The sequence below is a fragment of the Mastigoproctus giganteus genome, chromosome 4, assembly GCF_048544385.1.
Source record: "Mastigoproctus giganteus isolate SK-2022 chromosome 4, ASM4854438v1, whole genome shotgun sequence".
Taxonomy (NCBI): domain Eukaryota; kingdom Metazoa; phylum Arthropoda; class Arachnida; order Uropygi; family Thelyphonidae; genus Mastigoproctus; species Mastigoproctus giganteus.
Genome location: NC_143578.1, coordinates 70,418,606 through 70,444,161, shown reverse-complemented (window position 1 = coordinate 70,444,161; position 25,556 = coordinate 70,418,606). Strand labels below are relative to the sequence as shown.

Sequence of the window (25,556 nt, the reverse complement as noted above, 5' to 3'; positions counted from 1 at the left end):
TCATCCACAAGATTTTTTCCATCTTTTTGATGATAATGATAATAAATATTTTATTTTTCACTATTATCTGAAACACATTAAAATGTGTTTCAGATATTAGCGAAAATGTTTTCAAGTTGTTAGAAAGACGCAAAAGTATTTTCTATTCCCTTCAGTTCTCGTCAATTCTGACATCTTGAAAGAATCATATGTTCCGACATTGCTGTATGCAAGATAAGACGGGCTTTGACAACATATTAAATTGCAAATTTCTAGAGCGCGCTGCTGTCGGTCGTCAGTTGCATTTCTTGTCACTAACAGCTGTGTCAACTTCTTATAATGCAAGGTTTTTAACCTGCAAGCGAACGACAACGAAGCAAGATTTGGAAATAAAATTTAACCTTGAGTGATACATTGTATCTCTGAGTTAAAACAAATGGTTATCTTTCAGTCGCACGTTTTACTGTTTCAAGTACGTATAAAGAATCGTTTCCAAAAGCTAGATTTTCTTGTTTGTAGCTTTAGCCTGTCAGTGAAACCTGTTTGTTGTGTTAATTCATCTAACGATACAAACATCGGTACTCCCTGTTTATATTTTTTTACGATCGCTATGGTTTTGTTTTTTCATTTACTCGCTTTCAATTTTCCATCTATATGAGTACATGGATTTTCTATATTCATCACACTGTTTATAAAATGCTCTGAACACTACATGATACATTTTTTTAATCTAATGGATTTTAATTACACTGAGTTGTTTCTGCTATGAAAGTTTTTATTTTCTCTGCATTCTTTGTAATTCTCGGCGTTGCCTGATTTAGGTCTATAGCACGTGCAATATCACATGGCCTTTCATTTCGCTCAAAGCGTTTCACAATTTCATATTTTTTCTCTATCGACAGAGGCGGACAGAAGCCTTACGGGGGAAACCACGGTGGGCCGGAGGCCGGTGTGATTTTGGCCATAAACTGTAGTATGAGGCCACTATAAATTTTCCCGGTTAAGAATTTTTGATCCAGTCCGCCTCTGTTTATCGATATTGCTTTTTTTTTTTTTTCTCTGAATCTGCAGTGTCTTAGCCAGAACGCTTCCTTTTCACACCTTTTAAGTATTTTACTCATTTTTAGGGAATAAAGCACAATTACAAAACGAGGAGGCACGCTTGATACACATAAACAAAGCTGCGCGCGTGTAGCAACTGAATAAACAACACCGTAAAGGCCGAGTACACTATTAACACCTCACATTTTACTAAAGCACATTTCTGGGGGTTACTACCATAAAACAATAAAAACAATTCCCAGTTGCGTTTCTGCTAGTGAAATCTGTTATAAACTGGTAGTAAACTCTATCTAATTGCATTTGCTATTATATCGATAACTGGAATTGTGTTGGTTTTTACGTTATTATGGTGAAATGTGTTTCCCCTTCACTGATATAAAACACATAAATACATTTTCAGAATCTTCTTCATTCCTATCGTGTTGCGTTCAGTTGGGGTGATTCCGCGTTCGACTGCCATTTCTTGTAAACACAAAGGCGAATCGTGTATAAGCGAATTCGGTTCGTGTTATATAAGATAACGTTCCCCTATTTATAAATCGTGTATGATCGAATTCGTGTAATGTAAACACGTGTTATACGAGGACCGACTGTACCTTGTTTTTAAGACACAAGAATTGGAAGAGATGGAACGGCTGTCATCTGTTTGGATAGAAAATCAAACAAAAAGCAAGTTTGCTTACGATAGAAGCAAAAGCATTAGCAATATTTTATTACGACTTACGTATTATAATTTATACTTACGTATTATAAAATACGTAAGTATTTTATTACGACTATTTTATTTAATATAATAATTTTTTTACGAATAAAATACGTATTTTATTCGTAAAAAATACTTTTTTAGTATTAAAAAATACTAAAAATACTTTATTATAATATTTTTATTACGTATTTTAATCGTTATAAAATACTTAACGTATTTTATAACGATTAAAATTACCCGATTATTTATTGTTTGGTAATGTTTTGGTTCCAAATGTGTGTTCAATCTTGGGTGGTCGGCACCTAACCCTACTTTTCCCATTTTGGTTTTTTTGGTTTGTTTTTTTTTTTTTAGGAGCATTAGCAACTAAGGCCATATTGCTCCGGGATATGCGGTGGTCATTCCTTGACCTTTCCGCATCCTCCGTATTTGGTGGTGACGGGCTCGAACCCCGGTCTAATCAAGAAGCGCGTGCTACGCACTGCTGCTCCTTCCCACCTGGCTACGGAGGCGCCTTACTTTTCCCATAGGGCCTGTTGTTTATATTGCACGAGGGTTTCTAGGAACGCAACTATCGTGCTATACGAGGACAGACTGTACAGTAGACTGTCGAAATAACAATACCCCAAATAACGCAACATTCGAGCTAACAGCACATTGAGATCGGATGTTTACATACAGCGCAGATGTCTTGCACGTACGCCATTTTGAAAGTGAATTTTGTACTGATATCACTGATTATACCGCTGTTTTACATTTATAGAAGAAGAACTCTTTATTGCAAACAGGCACACGCCGTACACGGCTACAAGCCAGGGATTTAGAGTAAAGGCTAATACAATCAAGGATAAGATAGGAGAAAAAAAAATATTACTAATTATAAAAGTGTAGGATTAAACATTGGAGAAAACAAATTGCAAACTTACATATTAAGATATATACACAACGACATGTTATCAAGTTAAATTATTCTCCAGGGAGCAGTCCTTTTACAGTGCTGGAGTCATCTGAGCAGGCGCAGAAAGTTGGAACAATGTAGTGAGGGATCCATGGCAGTGATGGACAGATCCGCGGGAGCAGGTTCTAATGCTCTGTGACGTGATCCTGAGAAGGAAGTCGATGGAGTAAGTTCTGCCTGTATTTTTTATCCAATGCGAACTTGTAGAGGTCGCCATCCAAGGAGTGTATATACTGCAGCATTCGCACGGGTAAGGACCGATCGGATAATTTTAACCGGTTTGGGGTGGCCTGAAAGACTGGATTGGCCCGAAGGCTTGGTACTGGGATTCTCCATCCGCAGTTAGCCCAGAAGTTTGGTTCCGAAATAATGCCAACCATCATTTTTACAGCAAAAACGAGTCTTCTCTCGTGGATAATGGCAGGAAGACGTCTGATGTTTTGAGCTGCCACCATCTGGGTGGTTCTTGGTGCAGGGGGAAGCCAAAATTTCCATATGGCCCACTTCAATAGCCAAAATTCGTCCGCAAAAATCCGTCTCAGATGCGTTGTGGCAGTTGCAGACTTTTGCGCCATAAAGTATGACCGGATGGACACATGTCTTAATATACCTGCACCCAACAGCCTGGTCATGAACATGCATAAGTTGTTGTTTAAGCATCCACTGGAGTCGACAGAACTTTATTTGCAGGTGGTCTACGTGTGGTAGAAAGAGTTTTTTTGTCAAAAATAACGCCCAGTTCAGTGTGTTGCTGAACAGCAAAATCGCGAATCCTCTTATATTGGGTTGCACCATTGTTGGATTCCGTTTGATCGAGAAAGTCAACTGTTTCGACTTCTCAAGATTGATGTGAAGGCCAAAGCCGGAGAATAAGGCCTCGAGGTTCTGGATTTTCTGTACGATTAAGGCATTTGTGTAGTCAGCAGTGTCTCCAGCAGTGTCTCCTGATAGCAGTGAACAGCTTTATATCATTAGCGAAGGTCATAATATCAGTTCGGCCCGTCACGAAAGACAGAAGAACAGCTGAGAACAAGATACCAGAGAGAACCCCACCTTGTGGGACTCCAGTTGTAATAGTTCTGGTGTGGCGCCGATTGCCATAGCAAACAATAATAGTCCTGTTCTCAAGCATTGTCTGAATAAACCAGAGCACGTCTCCGCCAATGAGGTAATACTCACGTAGTAGCCTTGCCTGCGCATTATAGCCTTAGTTGCTAATGCGCCAATAAAATCCAAACCAAAGTAGCCTTGCCAACGCGTGAACGGATACGGAATCAAATGCTGCCTGGACGTCGATATAAGTAACAGTGATTTCCGTACCGTGCTCAGATGCCTCGAGGATCTTTTATTTTAAATTAAAAACCCCTCACTATGGCTCCTAAGGTTAATGAACCTCATATAGAGAAGAAAAGAAGAATACCATTAAAGCTTAGTAACAAACTTGATATAATCCAAACTATTACATTGGGGTCACCCGGAAAGTTAATTCATATATCCGTGTATTGTGTCTGTAAATTATATATGTTCTCTGGTCGATTTGCCTGGTTTGCTGGACGAAAAACCCCAATTTATGGGGGAAGAAACCTTGTTATCTACGCCTGAGACCGACTAACTCAACCACGGACTGAAAAAAGCCCATGAAAGTTCGTCACGTCATCGGCTGGATTCGAACCCGTGCCTTTTCCACCCGGTGTGGGGAGGACGGTGACGATACTACTGTGCTACCGCGCAGACTAAACTTGATATAAAAAAGAAAATAGAACGGGGCGTAAACAGGAGTGTATTAATCGCAGAATATAACATTGGATCGTCGATATGTTTAGGTGCAGTTAATAAAATTGCATTATTAATCTCTCTATTTCTTATTTAGCGTGATTATTTCTGCATTAAAAATAGAACTTTATAGATAACGGAAAAATCGAAATAACGGCACCTTGAATCCCCGAAGGTGTCGTTATTCTGAAAGTCTACTGTATAATGTAGTATTAAGCGCAACTATTATTCAATAATGGTTAGTATTTTGGAGTTACACAAGTAATAGCAAAAAAAGTAATAACAATAGCTATATACTGGATTTTTCAAAATCTTATGCAAAAAATTTGTGAGACAATTATATTCGTTAGAATAAGCTGACTTTTGCAGCACTGAAAAAAATCATCAAAAATTTCAAGGTAAACTTATATAATTTTAAAATCGCAATCTTGAATTAAAGTCACGTGCTTACCGTTAGAAAGACATAATTAATATCACCATATTTACAAATCATTACATATATTTTTTTACACAGATATTCGTCATTCCTTACCTTTTAAAACTCAAGAAGTTCTTGTGATTATAGATTTGAACTGTTATATTTATATTATTAACTTTAAAATTCATTTTCTGTTGTTTCTTTTCTTTTTTGATAGTAATTATTCTGTTTTCTATGAATGACACTGGATCCACTAGATCCATAATTCATGATTAGAATTGCGTAATCTGCTTTCATAAGCTGTTTCTATTAATTAGATTTCATTAAAATTATTTATGGAATCTTTATATATAACTTTAATTTCTTTCATCACTTTTTTGAGCAATATAATATATTTTACAAATCGTTTAATAACTTTTTAGGAAATATTTCATTAGCATTAAATGTTCTACCAAATATTTGTTTCACTTTTATCACTCATCTCTCTTTTTGTTTCTCTTTCATTAATTCTAAACTTTGTTAAAGCTTCTTTTCTTCTTATTTATGTGTAACCACGAAATCTATTTCTACAAATTAATTTTTCAATTCACTAACTATTTTTGAAGAATATATTGAACTTTATTAGCTTTTCATAATAATTTTAATGTAAAATAAAATTAATTAAATTTTCTTTTTTAGTATGTCCTTTAAAATTTTTAAGCTTTTAATTCTTATTTTTAGTGGGGATAAATCAGCACTTATAACTTAAGAAAAAATTTTATCATTTAAAAATTGAATCATTTATATGTGATATTTCTCACAATTTTAATCAACAATGATTAAAATTTTCATTAAATACTCTTTGTTTTCTCGCATTTATAATTAAAAAATATTTTAAAAATTTCATTGATTGCCCACTTTTAAACATTTTTGTTTAAGGTTCGTGCTATTTTATTATTTATGTATGATTTTATATATATGCCCAGTTTTTGAACTTTCAAGTTGCAATGGCGTTCTGATTAATGAGAATTTTTTTCACATTCTCTACATAATGATGCAGTATTTGAAGATTAAATGCGCTAGGCATAATACGATATGGGTTTAAATTAACTATATAATATCGGTGTAGATACACCATAGTTTACCCATAAATTAAACTACGTACGTAGTATGAAGGCATGGTTTTTAATTGTATCTCATATTATGGCTACCTTCACAACGAAATACCAGGTATTGCACTACTTCGAATAAGTAACGCTTCTCTGGTAGAGAAGACTACTGTTATTTATTCTCAGTGGATACCACCACCCAGATGGTCACCGTTTCAAAGCTGTTGGCCTATCATCGGTTGGTTAGCAGGTACCCAGATCCCAAAAATGATCTTGATACCTGCCCATCCATCGATGATAGTCCAACAGCTTTGAAACGGGTGGTGGTATCCACTGAGGGTAAATAACAGTATCACTGTTATTTATCTCGAATAAGTAACGCTTCACTACCAGAGAAGCGTTACTTATTCGAAGTAGTGCAATACCTGTATCTCGTTGTGTGAATATAGCCACAATATGAGATACAATTTAAAAACCATGTCTTCACACTACTACGTACGTAGTTTAATTTGATAACATACATCACATATGGGCAGCCCGCAGGCTCTACTTCTTTTGATCCGGCCCTAATCTATTTCAGCGAAGTTTGTCTGATTCATGGTGGGAGAAAACATGGTATGTGCTACTAACTCACATTAAGCTGACGTCATATGACTTGCGCAAAACACACCATGTTTTCTCCCACCAAGGTCTCTTTCTCACTTTGACTAGCGGCGTGTGTGAACGTGTTACAACGTGTCAGTTCGGTGCCTGCATTGATGTGGTGTTCTGTTCGGTGCCTGCATTGATGTGGTGTTCTGTTTAGTGCCTGCAGTGTAGAAGACAGTTTGTTTGACAGTTCTGAATATCGCTTATAAATTTGGGACAATGTCAGGGGTTATATAAAAAAAAAAAGAAAAGTAGATGCAGAGAATCGTCAATTTCAAGACAACTGGACGGAGGATTATTATTTTATTCTGAATAAAGGATTTCCTGTATGTTTGCTGTGCAAGGAATCCGTATCTGTCAACAAAGAATACAACTTGAAGAGACACTTTACTTCGAGACATGCGGATCACCAAAAAATTGGACAACTACGAAAAGATGAAATATAGAAGTTGAAGAAGAACTTGGATACCCAGCAGCAAATGTTCAACAAGCAAAGAACGCAGCATTGTCAAAGCCAGCTTTGTGGTAAGCGAAAAAATCGCTAAGCATTCTAAGTCATTTGGTGAAGGAGAATTTATCAAAGAACGTCTGCTGGATGTTGCAAGTATAATATGTCCTGAAAAGAAAAAAGACTTCGTTTGTCGAGAAGTACTGTTGTCGAACGGATAGAAATTATGGCTTGATGATATCAAAAAAAAGTTTAAAAGAGAAGATTGCTAGATTGAAAGCATTTTCAATTGCTTTGGATGACAGCACCGATGCCTCCGATACAGCCCAACTAGCAATATTTCTTCTAGGAGTTGATGCGGATTTCAACATCACAGAAGAATTATTGGCGCTTCGGCTGTTAAAGGAACAACTACCGGTGAAGATATATTTGAAACAGTCAACACAGTCTTCGAGAGATTTGGGCTTAAATGGAGTTCACTATCTGGCATATGCACTGATGGAGCCCCTGCAATGGTTGGTGCACGGAAGGGATTTATTGGAATAGTTCATGAAAGAGCAATAGAACTACAGATCCATCAGGAAAATTTAACAAATTTTCACTGCATTATCCACCAACAAAATCTGTATGCAAAATCGATTAAATTCACAAATGTTAGAAGTTGTAGTATACTTTATTAACTTTAACTTTATTAAGTCGCGTGCACTTAATCACCGCCAATTTAAGAAGTATTTGGCAGACCTATTTTCGGATTATGAAGATGTGTCTTATTATTGTGAAGGGAGGTGGTTAAGTAAAGGTATGTTAAAACGATTTTATCATCTGAGACAAGACATTGCAGATTTTATGGACATAAAAGGAAACACAATTAACCAAGTAAAAGATGATGAATGGGTGTGTGATTTAGCATTTCTTGTAGATGTCACCGAATACCTAAACGAACTGAATCTCAAATTGCAAAAACAAGGACAATTGGTTCATGAACTGCATGGACCTGTCAAAGCTTTTTGTAATAAACTAAGATTGTTGGAAAGTCAGATAAGAGTTAAAAATTGTTATCATTTTCCTACTCTAGCAACTCATAAAAATATCCCTTATAATTGTTATGGAGAGGAACTGAAGACACTATGGAGAAGAACTGAAGGCACAGTTTTTTTTTCCAGGATGAAATACAGTAAATAAAAATTTCGGACAATAATAACGGACGAAAACCTCGAAAATTCTATGCGATTATCCTTAAGTAATATTAACGTCAATATTGATAGTCTCGTAGTTCAAGTACAAGGCCAATCTTCACATTAAATTGTTATGTCGTTCATTATATTATAAAATTTATGTAGAGCTTTATACCAAAGCATTATATTATAAATAAATGAAATATGAAGTAGCAAGTTGTTTTAATTCATTTAATATTAATTTATTTTATTTAATAATTTGGTCCGACCCTTGACTTGAAGACATAATGATAATTTTGCCTCCGAACTAGGAAAGGTTGCCCATGCCTGACGTACATTATGTAGAGAGTATACTATATAATATGGTGTATCTACACCGATATTATATAGTATATTCCCTACATAATGTATGTTATCTACCGTTCTTTGAATAATTTTTAAAATTCCGATGTTTTCGCTTCCGACACATTACATACCTCATTCACTTTATTCCCATAAAAAAATTCTTACATGTGAATCGACTTTCCATGTCTCTTCAAAAAAATTACCTGAATTTTTTTTCCATATTCGGATAAAACGATTTTTTTGTGTTCGTTTAAATTTGTACGTCTATATTTTTTGTTATGTTAAGTTTTTCTTAGAATGTTTACAGTGTGGATGAGACATTAAATTCAGTTTAATATTTTATTTTTCTTGTACAGTTTTGTAATTTTAGTCTCCATTTATAAATAAAATATTTTTAAAGTGAAATAATTTAAAAGACAAAAATTTTCTTTATAAATGGAACTTGTTGATCCTCTTTATTGAATAAAATCATTTAAAATGTGGATAAATCATTTAAAATATCAATTGCAAAATATGGAGAAAAAATATTCGTAACTTTATCTAATGATAATAAAACTATTTTTAAAGTATGTCTATCTGGTAGATTTAAAAGCGATCTAACACATGAAAGTATTTCGTCACTAATATTAAAGAAAGTAAAGTAATTTATAAAGAAATGCAAAAAAAAAAAAAAAAAAATTGAGATAAATTAGGTCATATAATTGATTTTTAAAATATAGCGGACGCCGCTTATAATAGAGTGGCTCATCTAAAGTGATAACAATAACAGATGGAACAAAATGCAGCTGTTCAGCTGTTGATGGCAGAGCGGAATGTATGCATAAAAAAAGGTGGAAGTGCACAGAAAGAAAGCGTTAAAATCAAGCAATATAATGTAAAATACTATGCACTATTTCTTCCAGAAAGTCATCAATAAAATGAAACTTTGATAATGTTTTTGCAAATCCATACCAACCGTTAAAAACAAAAAAAGAAATTATTAAAATCAAGAATTAGAAAAGAGTTAATGCTCTACTGTAAAACAGCCAGATTGGTACTTTCTTTCCTGAAGTAACGGCACCGGCAATCAAACGAAGGAATATCAGTAATTAGAAACAAAACATATCGGAGTTCAAGGACAAATCGGGATGTTACTTAACCACTTCCATTGCATATGCTTTAACTATGCTAAAAAAAAAAACAACAGCACTGATTATAGTAAATGCCGTTCATTTCTATTTTAAAATGATAATATTATCCGTGATTACAATAAGTACTGTATTTATTCGATTTTTTTTTATTAATTCGTAATGATAGTGTGTTTGATTTTAATGGGGATTTAATAACTCTTTTTACAAAAAAGGGTACTGTATAAATGCTCTTTATTTTCTCTAATCACATGAAATTCCATGTGCTTTGCACTGTAAGGTATTTTATAAAAATGCCCATTGTTTTATTAAAAATGTGGGATTTATGATAATTTGAGCTAAGCCTCCATATTTTGTTATAAATTTAAAAATATGCATATAACTTAAAATATATAATCTGAATAATTATTTGATGGAAAACTACGGGTTTTTATTACGAATTTCGAAAAATGAGTATTTGGTCATTGAGCGAAAAGCTACATTATATAATACTGCTGGTACTATCCCCAGCCAACCGAGATTAATCCTTTAATCCTTAATTATATTTTATAGTTAACTATTCCTTCCTGGGAATATATTATTTGAAACTGAAATAAATACATTAGATGCTGTACTTGACGTAATATGCGGTTTCAAGTTCTGTCCAATAGCTAATATTCACAGAAGTCCATTAGATTTAGTCCATATTAGAAATTATTTAAGCATTAAATATTATCCACTACAAAGTAAGCTCCAATCTCAGGAGTGTAATAAACTTGGCCGTGTATATCTCGGTTGTAGTTTCATGGCCACACCATCAAAAATAGTTGTCTAACTAGTCGTTGTTAGTCGCCGGAGGGTGATCCTAATTTAGCAATTACATCCTTCTTCCATTTACTGGCGAATACTGTTTACCCAGGGAACGGAGAGATGAAAGTAAATATTAAGCTTCGAAAGTCAAATATACACACAATGCAGCTGGGAGTATCAGCATATGGGAATTGTGTACTGCGGCTCATATTATTAAGCGTACGATAGCAATTAAAATCATCAGATTCAAATGTTTCGATTATGTTGGTAATTCAACCGCACATTTGTTATGCTCACTTGCTCCTGTTTAACGTTTCTACCTGATGAGATTAGATAATTGAGAATAAATGTTAATGGTATTATTTCCTTTTCTTTACTGCAAGTTAAATCCCAGCGAAAATATCATCCGAAGAAGTGTTATGACTAATTACTTCCTTACATCATTTTTATTTCAAATCACATTCAATTCTGCATGTAGTTCCGTCCAAATATAGCCATTTACATCTCTTACAGTTTAGGATACTCATTCACATGCTCATATCAGATCCATTTTATTGATAAGTGCTGAGTGGTTTTAAATTTCCTTTACTATAAAGACAGATGTGGTTGTCTTCAAGACTACTGTAGAAAAAAGGAACACTGAATACCATGAAACTTATCCATAAAATTAATGTTACAGTTATGGTTATACCTGGTAAGGTGCCGTTCTGTTAAGTGAATATCGATAAAACCAACTGAAATATCAGCATATCCTTCCTTATATTCAAAGTTAAGTTAAATAAAATTGTAAAAATAAGAAAGAAACAAAGCGATACTCATTCCCACAGGGCAAACGCACAATTCTTGCCCCCAGCCTCCCGAAAGCACACGCTGACAATAAACGTAACAAATTGCGAATTGGAACATCAACGGCCCACAATCGTTAGGTCTAAACCAAGCATGGGCAACCTTTTTTGTTCAGCGAACCACACAAGACTAAGTCCATCCTGATTTGGGCCACACTACTAAAAGAATAGCAAATTTACCTAATAGTCGTAACTTGTAACATACAATAATAAAATTGCGACTATTTTATTATAAATAAATCACAAAAATTATGGATTAAGAAATGAGATAGTTGAAGCAATAATATTTCCTATATCTAATCGCCATTCATCAAATTCCAAAAATATATATTGTAATTATGATAATTGCATGATTATAGAAACAAAGTTGATTAGAAAAAAATGTAACCTTATTTACAGTTAGTAAGATATTTACGCTTGAGAATCTTTTACCAAATTTTCAAGGTTAGCGGGAATAGAAGTTGTTGCTACCCTCAAGTTGTTTAACCTTGTTTTAGACTTGGTGAATTTCATTCTTGAAAGTAACTGTTCACGTTTATAGGCCAAAAATTACTGCCAAAATTGAGGCATGTTTTCTAGAAAATTTATCAAAGCGAGTTTATCAAAAAAAAAAAAAGGTTAAATTTATTCATGGATGCTTTTAGTTCGTTGAAAATATCATGATACTTCGAAAGCAAAGCATTTCTTCAATAATAGAAAAATCGCTATCAATTCCACGAATAAAAATTATCAGCCGGGCCGTATCCGATATATCGGTGCTTTCATCGAGAGCCAACGAAAAAGACTCAAATTTAGAAGCCAGCATTGCTAAGCTTTTATGTATATCTGCAGAAATTTCCTCTTCTTCATTCTTCTCTGGATACAAAATATTAACAACAGAGCACTCCTTGACAAATTCACCATCAGAATAACTTTTTGAATGCTTGACAATTTTCTCTGATACAATATAACTCGCAAGCAAAATGTCAGAAAATTTCTGCTTTTTCAAAAATAATGTAGTCAGGCTCTTAGTCTATTTCATCAATTTTTCTAGTTTCATCTTTCTAATTTCTCCTTGAATTCATGATATTCACTGTGTTTCATATTGTAATGACGCTTAATATTGTATTCCTTGAAGGCAGAAACAGTTGCAGAACAGATTAAGCACACGGGTTTGTTTTTTGATTCAATAAAAAAAAAATAATCATTTGTCCACCGTCCTTGAAACACTCTCTCGTAGGATAGCTTTCTTTTGTTTGACAAAGCCATTGTAAGGGTTATTATTCATCAAAAATCAATGATCAAACTTGTGAAGTAAACGCACAACCACAGTAAGAACTATGTACCACAAACGAAAATGTTATGACTGCAGGAGTGAATAGGACTGCAGTTGCCGGTCTAAACACGTAGCTCATTTACACGAGTTGCCGATTAGTTCAAGTTTACAAGAAAACATGAAATGCCACAAACTATCATCCGCGAAAGTGAAACACATTCCTGTAACGCTAGTTAATTAAGTTAATTACTTAAAAATAGTTCAGAGCAAGCAAAGACCTTTGCGTTCCGCAAACAATTTTAGGTAAAAATAGCGCGGAAATATGAACAAAGTAAGATTTTTCCGGCCAAACTGAATGAGTTGTCAGGAGAAAAGTAGAAAACGTGCCAGCTGTTTAATGGAAATAAGAGAAAATGGCTGAGGGAAAGGATAAGAGGCTAAACTTATCTAAAACAACGATTTGGACTTATACATATTAAAATTGCGTCAAGTAGAACGGAGTCAATTTTGCTTAAATAGCTAATTTACTTTTATTTCATTTTAGGCATATACCAGTATATGAATTAACATTATTATATATATTATTAATTTATTTAACCAAACGCTTATACTTAAAAATTATCTATCATAGCCGAATTTACACTTTGCTGTGTATTAAATATATTGTCTGTAGGCCACATCTGGCCCGCGGGCCCAAGGTTGCCCATATGTGGTCTAAACCAAACGTAGGTATGTGCAAATTAACTTTAAACCATAATAAATTGGATTACCTTAAATAAATAAATTAACTCAGTTGTGAAAATTAAGGAAAACATAATGAAGGAAACAAGGGGCGATCATATGCTTTCGAACTAGAGGAAATAGGGAGACAGAAGAAAGCTAGTAGAATCGCATCTTGCCAAGTGTATCCTTAATTGTAGCTTTAATTTGCCGCATTAGTTTCGTGGTCGTGGTACCTTTATGTTTCTTTTTTTTTTTTAGTACAGTAATCTTGGAAATATAGCCACATCGGTTATATTTCCAAGTTTATGGTAAAGTTGCTTTATGCAGGCGTTAAGCGTAACTAACGTTCCGGGAGATAAAACTACAGCAGTGCCACCTGCTTGGTCAGTGATGACTAGAAATTCGGCATAAATTGCGTAAAATTATGACATCACGAGGCAGCTTCATCACTGAATAAGAGCTACTCCATTTATATGGCTGCGGCAGGTTTAGTAGTTTAATTTGTTAATTTGTTAAACTACTAAAGCACCGAAAGATATATGCTCCCAGAAGGGCCTTCCATGGCGGAAAGGTTTCAGTGGAGACGTCAGACGAAACCCGTTTCAAAAGGTCCACACACGACCTTTTCAACTAAATTGTGATCCAAGAAAGCAACGGGAAACTACTTGGATTATCCTTCCCTTGAAAACTTCAATGATAGCAAGCAAAATAAACCACGGCCCCGAGTCTCGGCGTCCCTTGAATGGGGCAGGGGTGCTAAGAATCTCCGAGCTTGCGTCGAAGAATTTTCTGAAACTAGCTACATGGAACGTTAGAAGCCTACTACAACCAGGAAAACTAGCCAATGCTTTACAAGAAATGGAACGCATTAACATCAACATACTTGGGTTAAGTGAAACCAAATGGCCTGGAACAAAGAAGTTTATATCAAACGACCACCACGTCTTCTGTTCCGGAGGAGAAGAGAACACCAAGCAGACGTACGGCGTCGCTTTCGTTGTCCACAAACAACTGGCCAACAAAGTCACCAGTTTCACCCCAATATCGGAACGAATCGCACTACTACAGCTAGCAGGCAACAAGATCAACCTGAATGTGCTCCAGGTCTACGCACCAACAGCGGACAAAGACGATCAAGAAATTGAATTGTTCTACGACAAGCTAAGCAACACTTTAAAGTCGCTGAAGAAGCACGACATGACGGTCATCCTCGGTGACTTTAATGCCAAAATCGGTCAAGGAAAGCTACAAAACATAGTCGGAGAACATGGCTTGGGGACACGGAATGAACGAGGCGACAGACTCGTCCAGTTCTGCCAAGAAGAAAAATTTAGCATTGCCAACACTTGGTTCAAACTATCACCTCGACGACTATACACCTGGACCTCACCACAAGACTCTGACAACAATATCGTCAGGAATCAAATTGACTACATCTTAATCAACATCAGATATAAGTCAAGTGTCCTCAATGCAAAAACTTACCCCGGAGCTGACATATCATCAGACCATAACCCAGTAACAGCAACACTACGTCTCAAATTACGAGCAGTCAAACGCACAAGCACAACAAAAAGAATCGACCTGGAGAAACTGAAGAACACCGCCAACAGACGACAAGTACAGCTTCATCTCAACACTACAATCCGATCGATCGAAGCAGTAACAACAGACGTGCAAGCATTCGGGCGTTCACTCAAACAGTGCATCAATGAAACAGCAGAAACCCTGCTAGGACATCAGGCGTCGAAAAAGAAACAACGGTGGATGACCCAGCACATACTAGACCTAATGGATGAACGGAGAATATTCAAAAACAACAACAACCGGGAAAAATACAAAGAAATACAACAAAAGATCAAACAGGAAATCCGGAAGGCGAAGGAAAAATGGATGGAAGATCAGTGTGCAGAAATCGAAGACCTAATCAAGAAAAATGACAACTATAACCTGCACAAGAAGCTTAAAGAAGCTGGAAACATCTACAAACCGGCTCCTATCCCAAGTTTATATACGGACAACAATCAACCTATACTAAGCAAACAAGCCAAACTCGACACCTGGAAGAGCTATATATACAATCTGTTCGGCACCAACAGAAAACCGGCAGAAACGCAACAACAAACACAGGAAGACAATCTCCACATATTAACATCTGAAGTGGAACATGCCATCCGAATAACAAAGCCAGGCAAGGCCTGTGGACCTGATCAGATTCATGTGGAACTGCTGAAACAACTAGACTACAGCAACATCCAACAACTAACGAAATGGTTCAATCAAATCTACAACAACAACGACATTCCATCCGAATGGCTCCAATCCATCTTTGTGGCCCTACCAAAAAAGGCTACCAGCCGGAAATGCGAAGACTTCAGGCTGATCAGTCTAATGAGCCAGGTGCTAAAAGTCTTCCTCAAGGTGATTCAGCAAAGGATAAGATGTAAGTGCGAAAGTGCACTAGGAAACACACAGTTCGGATTCTGCAGGGGACTAGGCACCAGAGAAGCAATTTTCTGTTTACAAATATTGCTACAAAGGTGCTATGAACATCAAAAAGACGTGTATATATGTTTTATTGACTACGAGAAAGCCTTCGATTCAGTAGACCACGACCGCCTAATTGACCGACTGAGAAAACTTGGGCTTGAAAACAATGATATCAACTTTATTACAACTCTCTACTGGAATCAAACAGCCCGGCTTCGCTATGACAACGATCTGACAGACCCAATTCCAATAAAAAAAGGCGTCCGGCAAGGCTGTCCATTATCTCCCATTCTTTTTAACATCTATTCGGAAATGATCTTCGACCAAACACTGGCTGACAAGAACATCGGCATAAAAGTTAATGGACACTACATCAATAACTTAAGATATGCCGATGACACAGCACTAATAGCGGATTCAGAACAAGATTTACAGACCATCTTGAACGAAGTGGACATAGAAAGCCAAGCATGGGGGCTACGAATCAACAAAAAGAAAACAAAGGTGATGAAGGTCAGCAGGACTGCAAGCAAAATCACGATCAAACTAAACAACGAAAAATTAGAGCAAATACACCGCTTCAAGTATCTCGGAGTGCTCATTGATGACCAGCTGAACCATGAGGCCGAAATCAAAAGCAGAATTGAACAAGCCAGGCAGGCATTCACCAAATGGAGAACCCTCCTCACCGACAGAAGCTTGAACATCGTGCTCAAATTACGCACATTGAAATGCTACATCTGGCCAATACTGCTCTACGGTGTAGAAACCTGGACTCTAACATCAGCCACTACAAAAAAGCTCCAGGCCTTCGAAATGTGGCTCTACCGAAGAATGCTGAAAATTCCGTGGACAGCCAAGATAACCAACGCACAGGTCCTGCAGGACATGCACACGGAACGGGACCTGCTCAAAACCATCATCAGCAGGAAATGCAAATACCTAGGTCACATCGCTAGGAACCAACAAAAATATCACCTACTACCACTCATCCTGGAGGGAAAGATCGAAGGCAAGAAACGCCCAGGCAGACCGAAAATGGCATGGCTAGATAACATCAACACCTGGCTTCACATGACAACAGCACAAATTCTACACGTAGCGCTAGACAGAGAACAATATCAAAACGAAGTCGCAAACGCCATTCGGCAGCATTAAAGAAGAAGAAGAAGCGTAACTAACGGACACTCCAAAAGTGATGCCTACAATTTTGTTTACAAAGCTGTATTTGTTCTACGGTATTGTTAATTGTAAACTATAGGTACATCTGCTTCTTATTATACTAATGACAGCCTCCTCTTACAGGTGGTTTTGCTATAGCAGCTATCATGAATGCCACTCATAAGTAGTTATGGTCATAACCATTATGGCATTTTTATAATTGATTATATGCTAAAGATTAGCATAATTGATTATACGTAACGATAAATGTTTTAAAAATTTCGATATACCGATTATATGATAATCGAATATGACGATTACTGAGAGAGAGAGAGAGAGAGAGAGAGAGAGAGAGAGAGAGAGAGAGAGTGCGTGCGTACGCGACTGAGTGTGAAAAACACTAGTTTTGATAACTTCGGATCGAATCCTTCCGTCTTTTATGTATATGTGCTTCGTTCAGGCGCAGCAAGAGCATCGTTCCAATGCTCCACCTGTAATCGCTTATAGATGTTTCTGCAGGGATCCATGTTTTACGACTGCTAAAACAGCACCACCTGTGGGAAAACGATGGAATTAGCATAATAAGAGAGAGGATGTACTTATGCAATGTACTTAAAAATTCTGTTCAATTTTTAAGTGTACATTAAGTATAGCTATGAAATAAAAGTGTAGGACATTATTACTGGAGTAGAGTAATCCTTTTACAATATTTTATTAGTATTAGATTTTAATTTAATTTTAAATAATATTAATATTAGTAGTGGCAAATGATGCACGAAAGCAAGCTTATACAGCATAAGACCACCCCCCCACCCAAAAAAAACCGCACTCCACATCCCGTTCAACAGTTTGTTTAGTTCTGTGAATTTATTCAGGCTGCCGACAATAATATTTTTCTTTTCTATACATAAAAATAATTTTCCTTCTAATGATATTTATTCAGCCAATGGATGAAGAGAGATGAGGGTTACGTGAACAAATACAAAAATACGTAACAGAAGCTTGTTCTACTGTGGTAAAACAAACTTCTGTTTAAGCGTGGTCACGCGCAATGTTTATCTAACATGACCACGCGGTACCATTCTTCATATCCATATGTAACATATTTATTTAAATAAACTAAATGCAACAAGGCATAATATTTTAAGAGTTTAAGAGTCTATATCAATATAATATCGGTGTAGATACACCATAGACAACTCAAGAAAAACTGCGATCGTAGTGTGAAAGGCACCCACCGATGAAAAGCCAACTAACTTTGAAATAGTGCCGTCTGGGTGGTGGTGCCCACTAAGAATAAGTGACAATAACCTTCTCTATTAGTGAAGAGTTGCCTATTCGATGCAATACATGGTAACTCGTTGTGAAGGATGAGCACAATATGAGATACAAATGAAATGATGCGATCGTAGTTTTTCTTTAAGAGTTGTCTATCTACACCGATATTATATAGATATAGTAACGCATTTATGCATTTATAGCTGAGGAAGAGACACATACAGAGTCAAAAATTTCTGTAAGTATTTTATTTTACCAAAAGAAGCGAGCGCAGCGAGCAGGGGGCGAACCCCCTAGTTGTTAATTGTTATAATTATTCTACTCAATAAGCTATAATCGCTAACGTTGCTATTAATTCTGATGATTTTTATCATTGCAGAAATTTGCAATGACATCTTTCTGTTCTCTAATTCAAAAAGTATATTTTCAAAAATGTCCATCATTTGACTGAATTATCCCGGTGGTTATTTAATTTTTTTATTTGCTTTCATTTTCATATTAATGAACCTCCTGTGAAGCAGTCGGGCGTCGAATCTACTTTGCCATTTTTGTGGTGATAATCGAATGCTAGCAGGCATGTGTAGCAACACTTTATAAGCATGATGGCCATTTTCAAATGCCTAAAATAGATTCATTAATGAAAGCTATTGATTTCTGTACTTAGTTTGTTATTTCTGTCATGGAAAAAATGCAAAATAGAACACTGTCTTCATTTCACACACTAGTAAGGTGTACAGATAATTACGCCAGACGTCAACGTTTATTGATTGAAGGGTTATTAATTTTATCTCTTTTATGAAGTAAACTTTTTTTTTAAAATAGTTTCTGTAAGACTTTGGTTTCTGCCATAATTACTACTTGCTTTGCATAGAACCTTGTAGACTATTTTCATCTTATAAACTTATTTAGGAATCAAAACACCCCCCTTTTTTTTTGTCACAATGACATTTCGCTTCAAGAATTTTAAAATTGAAAAATGTTCCATTACTTCAGTTCACTGTTTCCAATTACTAACTTCAAAAATTACTGAAAAACTCTTTAACTAGTAAGTTTAAAAAATAGATTTATTTCCGCACTTTGAAAGGACCTGCTCATTCACTAAAAAATATATATATATATATATATATATATATATATATATATATATATATATACAGTACTTGTTAGTGTATGCTTGATTACTTTAAATTAAATCCTGACATTGTGTGGCACTGTTTTTACCACATACTGTATATGTTTTCGGTATATGAGATGCTACTATACAACATTGTTTTTGTTCCTTATTATATGCATGTAATGCACTACTGTCCAAACGTTAAGAAACAGTCACAGAAAGGGAGAATATCTCGGAAACTTGTGTAATTAGTCCATTTAAAATAGATGACCTTTATATTTTTTTATTAGACCTCACTTAGCTGAGTGGTCTGGTGCGAGGACCATGGTTAAAGCTCGCGCCGCTTTTAAATTAATGATTGTATTCATGATTTCTTCGAAACTCCTCTGACCTGTGGTAGTCATGCCGGAGTATAAACATGAGCATATTTAACGAATACTATATATTGGTAAACAGCAAATGAAAATTGCAGTACATGTAATGGTAAAATGAAAATACACAAAACGAAACAACATACCGTTTAAAATTGACAAATCGTGAATGGAATGTCAGTTGTTGGTCAGCAGAAGTTATTTTGACCTGGTGGAGTATAAATAAGAAACTTTTTTTTAAAATATGATTAGCGTTTGTATTGATTGATTAATTGTAAAGTCCATTGACTGGTGGTCGTGTCCATTATTATTATTATTATTAAATTTCCTACTCTACGGAAGAATTTCACGACTTGCTGCATTCACCAAAATAAGTGAACAAAGACTTAGAAGCTACACAAAAGCAGGCGAACACCCTTAATATGGAAGACTTACTGAGAAAGCTATCCAGTAAAATCCATTTGCTGGATATACTAATAGAGATAGTACCAATAAAGAAGCAAATGGAAGACCTGAAGACAGAAGTAGAAGATATCAAGAAATCGATTTCATTTGTCTCAGATTCCTTTGACAGAATACAAAAAAGCATAAGCAAACTACAGGACTCCAACACAGCAATCGGCAAAAGAATTGTGGAGCCGGAAGCTTCATTCAACCAAATGAGGAAAATTCCAACTTGCTTAACTTAAGGATAGACTCGATAGAGCAGCAGTTGTTAGCGAATAATGTAGAAATAGTAGGATTAACTGGATTAGCAGGCCAAGATCTAGAGCTTGTTATACAGCAGCTAGGACTTGCATTGAAACTACAGCACAACAAAGAAATAGAACACTATTACATACTAAACAATAAGAAAACAAATGACAATCAACACTAATTGTGAAGTTTTAAAACCATGTGGCAAAGGAAAAATGGATGAGAAAGGCAAAGGAGATCCGACTAACAGCAAAAGATATATATCAGAACAATAGCAATATCCCAATCTACATAAATGACCACTTAACAGCCCACCTCAAGCAATTGTTTTGGGAAACAAAACAATTAATAAGAACTCACAGTTACAAATTTTTATGGCTAAAACATGGCAAAATTTATGTGAAGAAGAATGAATCTTCAAGAGCCATTAGAATTCAGAGTTCAAAAGATTTGCAGTTTATAAAATAGACTCTTTTATTGTGAATAATTGAAATTTCCAGAAATCTAGATTTAAGGTAAAATTAAGACATCAGATGTGTTTTTTTAGGAATCACAGTTTTTCAATTCACCTTTACATTTTATAAGACCTCAAAATTATTTATCAACAGGTAAACTGGAACAGAACATAGAAAACATGTTAATACAAGATCAAGCATCTTACGCAACAAATGTAAATGTTTTTTCAAATAAGATAATACAAATTATAAACAATTCGAGGTTTAATACCGTGAGAAAAGTTAATCACACAGCCAACAACACAAACACTGGGAGTAGCAGGATTAAGCTTAGGAAACCTTGGATGACTAAAGAAATAGAAGAACTAATGGTACAAAGGGATAAATATTTCAGGCAGTATAGAAATTGTCCATCAAAGAAAGAACATTATCACAATTATAAAACACTAGGAAATAAAGTGACAGGTATGATAAAAAAGCAAAAAAACGCTTATTACAATCATCTTTTCATGGATAAGCAGATAACACAAAAGGATAAATGTAGCATTATAAATAACATTAAGTACAAGGAAGAAAAGGTCAAGGGGAAACCAAATTAAAACACTAGTAGAACAGATTTCTGGTGCAAACAAACAATATGAGGCTGCAAATAGGTTTGCCAAAGCTGTATTAGATCTCAACAGATATATAATACATTATTGCCAAAATTCCTTTACTCAACAAGATAGGCTTCCTCAGATAATGAACTCTTGTGTAGTCTTAGCTCCACATTATACTGAGATTCTTAAAATTATAGAACAATTAAAGAACAAGAAATCTTACGGACTGGACTGTATTACAGTAACCGAGGTAAAGAGAAACAAAGAACAGTTCTCTGTTCTCTTGGTACAGCTATAGCACTGATGTTAGAGTCGGGAAGCTATCCTACAAATTTACTCTCATTTAAGATAATTCCTATATATAAAAAGGGACCACCTGATGACTTTTGCAATTACAGACCAATAACAATACAGTCAGTTTTAAATAAGATAATAGAAAATTATATATTTTCCCATATAAGCAAATATTTACATCAATATGGACTGTTAAACAACTCTCTATTCTCATATCAGAAGGGCAAGAGCACACAGACATTATTAGAGAACTTAGTAGACTCTCTAAACTTACATTTAAACAACAATAACTTCATATTGATTTTATTTATAGATTTGACCTAATTGATATCCCAATATTGCAACAGAAATTACTGAAATATGGTATAAGGGGAAGACTCAATCAACTCCTAGCAAATTATTTAACCAAGAGAAAAATAACAGTAGAAGTAGAAAATACAAAGGGAAAATCTTATAATGTAAAGAGAGGAGTACCTCAGGGCACTCATGCTTGGCCAATCATGTTCAACATCTATATAAATGAGATATTCGAAGTAATTAAGAATTCCTTTATAAAAATTTATGCAGATGATATAATCTTATATACAATAGGAAAGAACCTAACAAAAATGGCGAATGATTTACAACAGGATGCAATACATTTACAAACTTGGTTGCACGATAATAAATTAGCACTCAGCTTTGAAAAAACAAAATATTTGGTAATAAGACCTCCTCATCAAACCTTGGCCATTCAACCCTCTATCAAATTGCACAAACACGATTGCCTACATGATCAGAATTTCAAGAATTGCAAATGTCTAACTGTGGAAGAAGTTTCAAATTATTGTTACCTTCGGGTTATGGATTGACTACAGTCTAAGTTGGGTAATGCATATAACAAACTTGTACAAAAAATGAGATTTTATGTGTACTTTTTCTACTGCATTAAGAATAAGTTAAATCTTAGAACAAAAGTTACCTTATTTTATGCATTAGTGCACTCCCAACTCAATTATTTAGTAAATATATGGGCACGAGCAAATAAAACAGAAATAAGGGCAATAAACAACTTAATGAACAGGATTCTGAAACTTTTAATGGGGACAAACTCTTGGAATGACCTGAACAAGAGAAGGCAATTTTTGTTGAAACATAAAATACTGTATCCAGTTCAAAAACTGAAGTTAAATCTATTCTTAAAAAATCTTAACACTATTTTAGAAGAGTCGAATCTGCAAAGAAATGTCTCACAAAATTTAAGGAACCCAAAAGCAATTACTTTGCCTCACCTTAGGATACTAAATAGATTTGTGGATAGGCACACAATGAATATAATAAACAACTTGTTGGCTAGCATTGATTTCAGGCTCAGGAGAAGTTACTCCATCTCCAAATTAAAATTCCTAATAAGAAAATTCTTGATACTCAATGACACAGTAGATTAGAATTGATATGCAGATAAACTACTACCTCTGTTTACAGTGTGGAATATACTATGTGTAGTGACTTCATAGTCTTTTCTGTAAGATAACAAATTTGTACAAAACTGTTGTAAAGGAAGAATTACAACTTGTTGTCAAGAAATTTACTTTTCTTAACAAGTTCATTTATTGTAAACGAATTCTCTTGATAAATAAAATTGTATTGTATTATTATTATTATTATTATTCCGTATATATAATGTGTTTATCTTCAATAGCTATCAATCTGGTGCGATGTGGCGAGTATTATTCTGTATGAATAAATTGTCTATATTGCACGTACATAAGGGCTCAGAGCTCGCAACTAGGTATATAATGTCATTTATATACTTCTGTGGTTGTTGTGGCCGCACGAAGTTACCGCTCATATTATACCACCCTCCCCCACAGATTGAGGTACATTTTAATTATGCAGTATTATCGGGAAATTATATGGTATAATTTATTTTATCAAATTGATCATTATGTGTAATCTCAAATTATGATATGCTACTCTTGTTATCCATTATCTTGTAATTTAATTTTAGAATGAAATTATACAGATTGTTAGCTTTGTTTATTCTACTTTATTTTTTATGTATTGTAATATTCATTGTATTCTTTTATATATTACATAACCGCGCAGTTGTTACTGGATTATTTCGTCAATTTAGTCCGAACAAACAAGCACTGGGTATCTGGCATCCACAGATGAGTGTACATCTCGAATCACTCTGGAGAAATCTGGGCTCATGGATAAACAACGCGCAGCTATTGGCATTGGATCCGTGTAAAACGCTGTCTAAACCAGTCCAGACACTCTCCTGTGATTTGAGTTGAGAGAGAACGCATGCACACCATCGGTCGTCTTGCATAGAGGGTACTTTTTTTTTTTTGCAACTTCCTTTGTGTCGTAGAGACAGAACACAAACGTTTCTGTGGCGGTCACGAGGTTTTAACGCAGTCGAGATGGCGTTGTCCAACTGGCTTGGTATCATCAATCGAATGTTACCTACTTTTAAAGGTTGCCTTAGATCTACTTCCATCAACTTTCTGATAACAGACGAGAATACGGATTCTTCTTCGAAGTTTGTGCGTAGCCACACGATTAACATTGAGTTGTCCGCTTGAGATTAACCAAACCTTCCAGTGGCTGTCTAGCGGAAACATTCAGGCGATGTTTCTTTGATACATGCCCGGCATACTGGCAAATCTGACGCGACTAGTTAGTTCATTTCAAGTTAGTTAATATTTCATACCCTTAATGTATACCACGTCATGCTACGATTGCGTATATTATCTTATTTATCGTAGTGGCTTATTTAATTTATTTTTATTATTTTTATTCTTATACTTATTTATTTTAATACTTTTGTATATTTTTACTTTTAATATTATATTTTTATTATTTTCATACTTATTTTAATACTTATTTAATTTATTTTTAGAACGAATTAAGAATAAACTAATCTAAAATTAATTTATTCTTAATTAACAAAAGGACCTTATCAGAAATAAACGCCACTGATTAGATGAGCAATGGTAATCGGGACCGATTACCAGTGTCAACTGATCAAACTGATCCAATCCAGTGTGGATTGGATGTGAGAAATTTATATTAATATTAATATAGTCCAAAAGATGCATGAAAACCAAGAATTTACTGCATCAGCGTCGTCCCCAATACAAAAATAAATAAATAAATAAAAATTTCGTCTGTGCAACCTCTTTCATTCTTGTTACATTCTTCCTCCTCTCAGAAGATTCAGATACCCCGTAAATTACTCCATACTGTCAAAGGTGAACTTTCTGGAGTCCAGTCTTTAGTTGTCGTAGCAGTTCATACTTATACTCCCAGGATTTTGTGGACCAATTGAATATAGAAATTCCGTCTTCATTCATTTTTCACTCCTTCCTTATACACATCTATCAGATTCTCGTATGAGATGCCTAGTTTCCAAGCTCTGTAATACAAACTTCGAAGTTTTTTCTCACATCTATATCTTTTTTCTGTTCTCACTAGACGAGTTGTCCGTCTTTCGTTCTTTTCAGGAAGCTTATTGTCTTTCTATACATGCGACTTTCAGACCCGAATACAATATTCCAGTTGCGGTGTCACCATTGAATTGTATAACAGAACAATAACGTCCTTCTTTCTAAACGCAAGAGTACGGTAAATATTGTAATACTTGTAAATATCCTGAGTAGTGGAAAATCTTCTCAGTGGTGGGTGGTAAATCACAGATAAGACACGGCGCCTTTCTGGCTACTTGCATACAGTGTGTAACTTTCATGGAGGAGCGGCTCATGCTCACTG

At 35.1% G+C, this 25,556-nt stretch overlaps 1 protein-coding gene across 2 annotated transcripts in view; it reads left to right on the top strand.

Annotated features, from left to right (window-relative positions):
* LOC150086822 (uncharacterized) overlaps positions 1-25,556 on the top strand; it is a 221,285-nt gene that overhangs the window by 77,716 nt on the left and 118,013 nt on the right. The gene's annotated exons all lie outside the window — the stretch shown is intronic.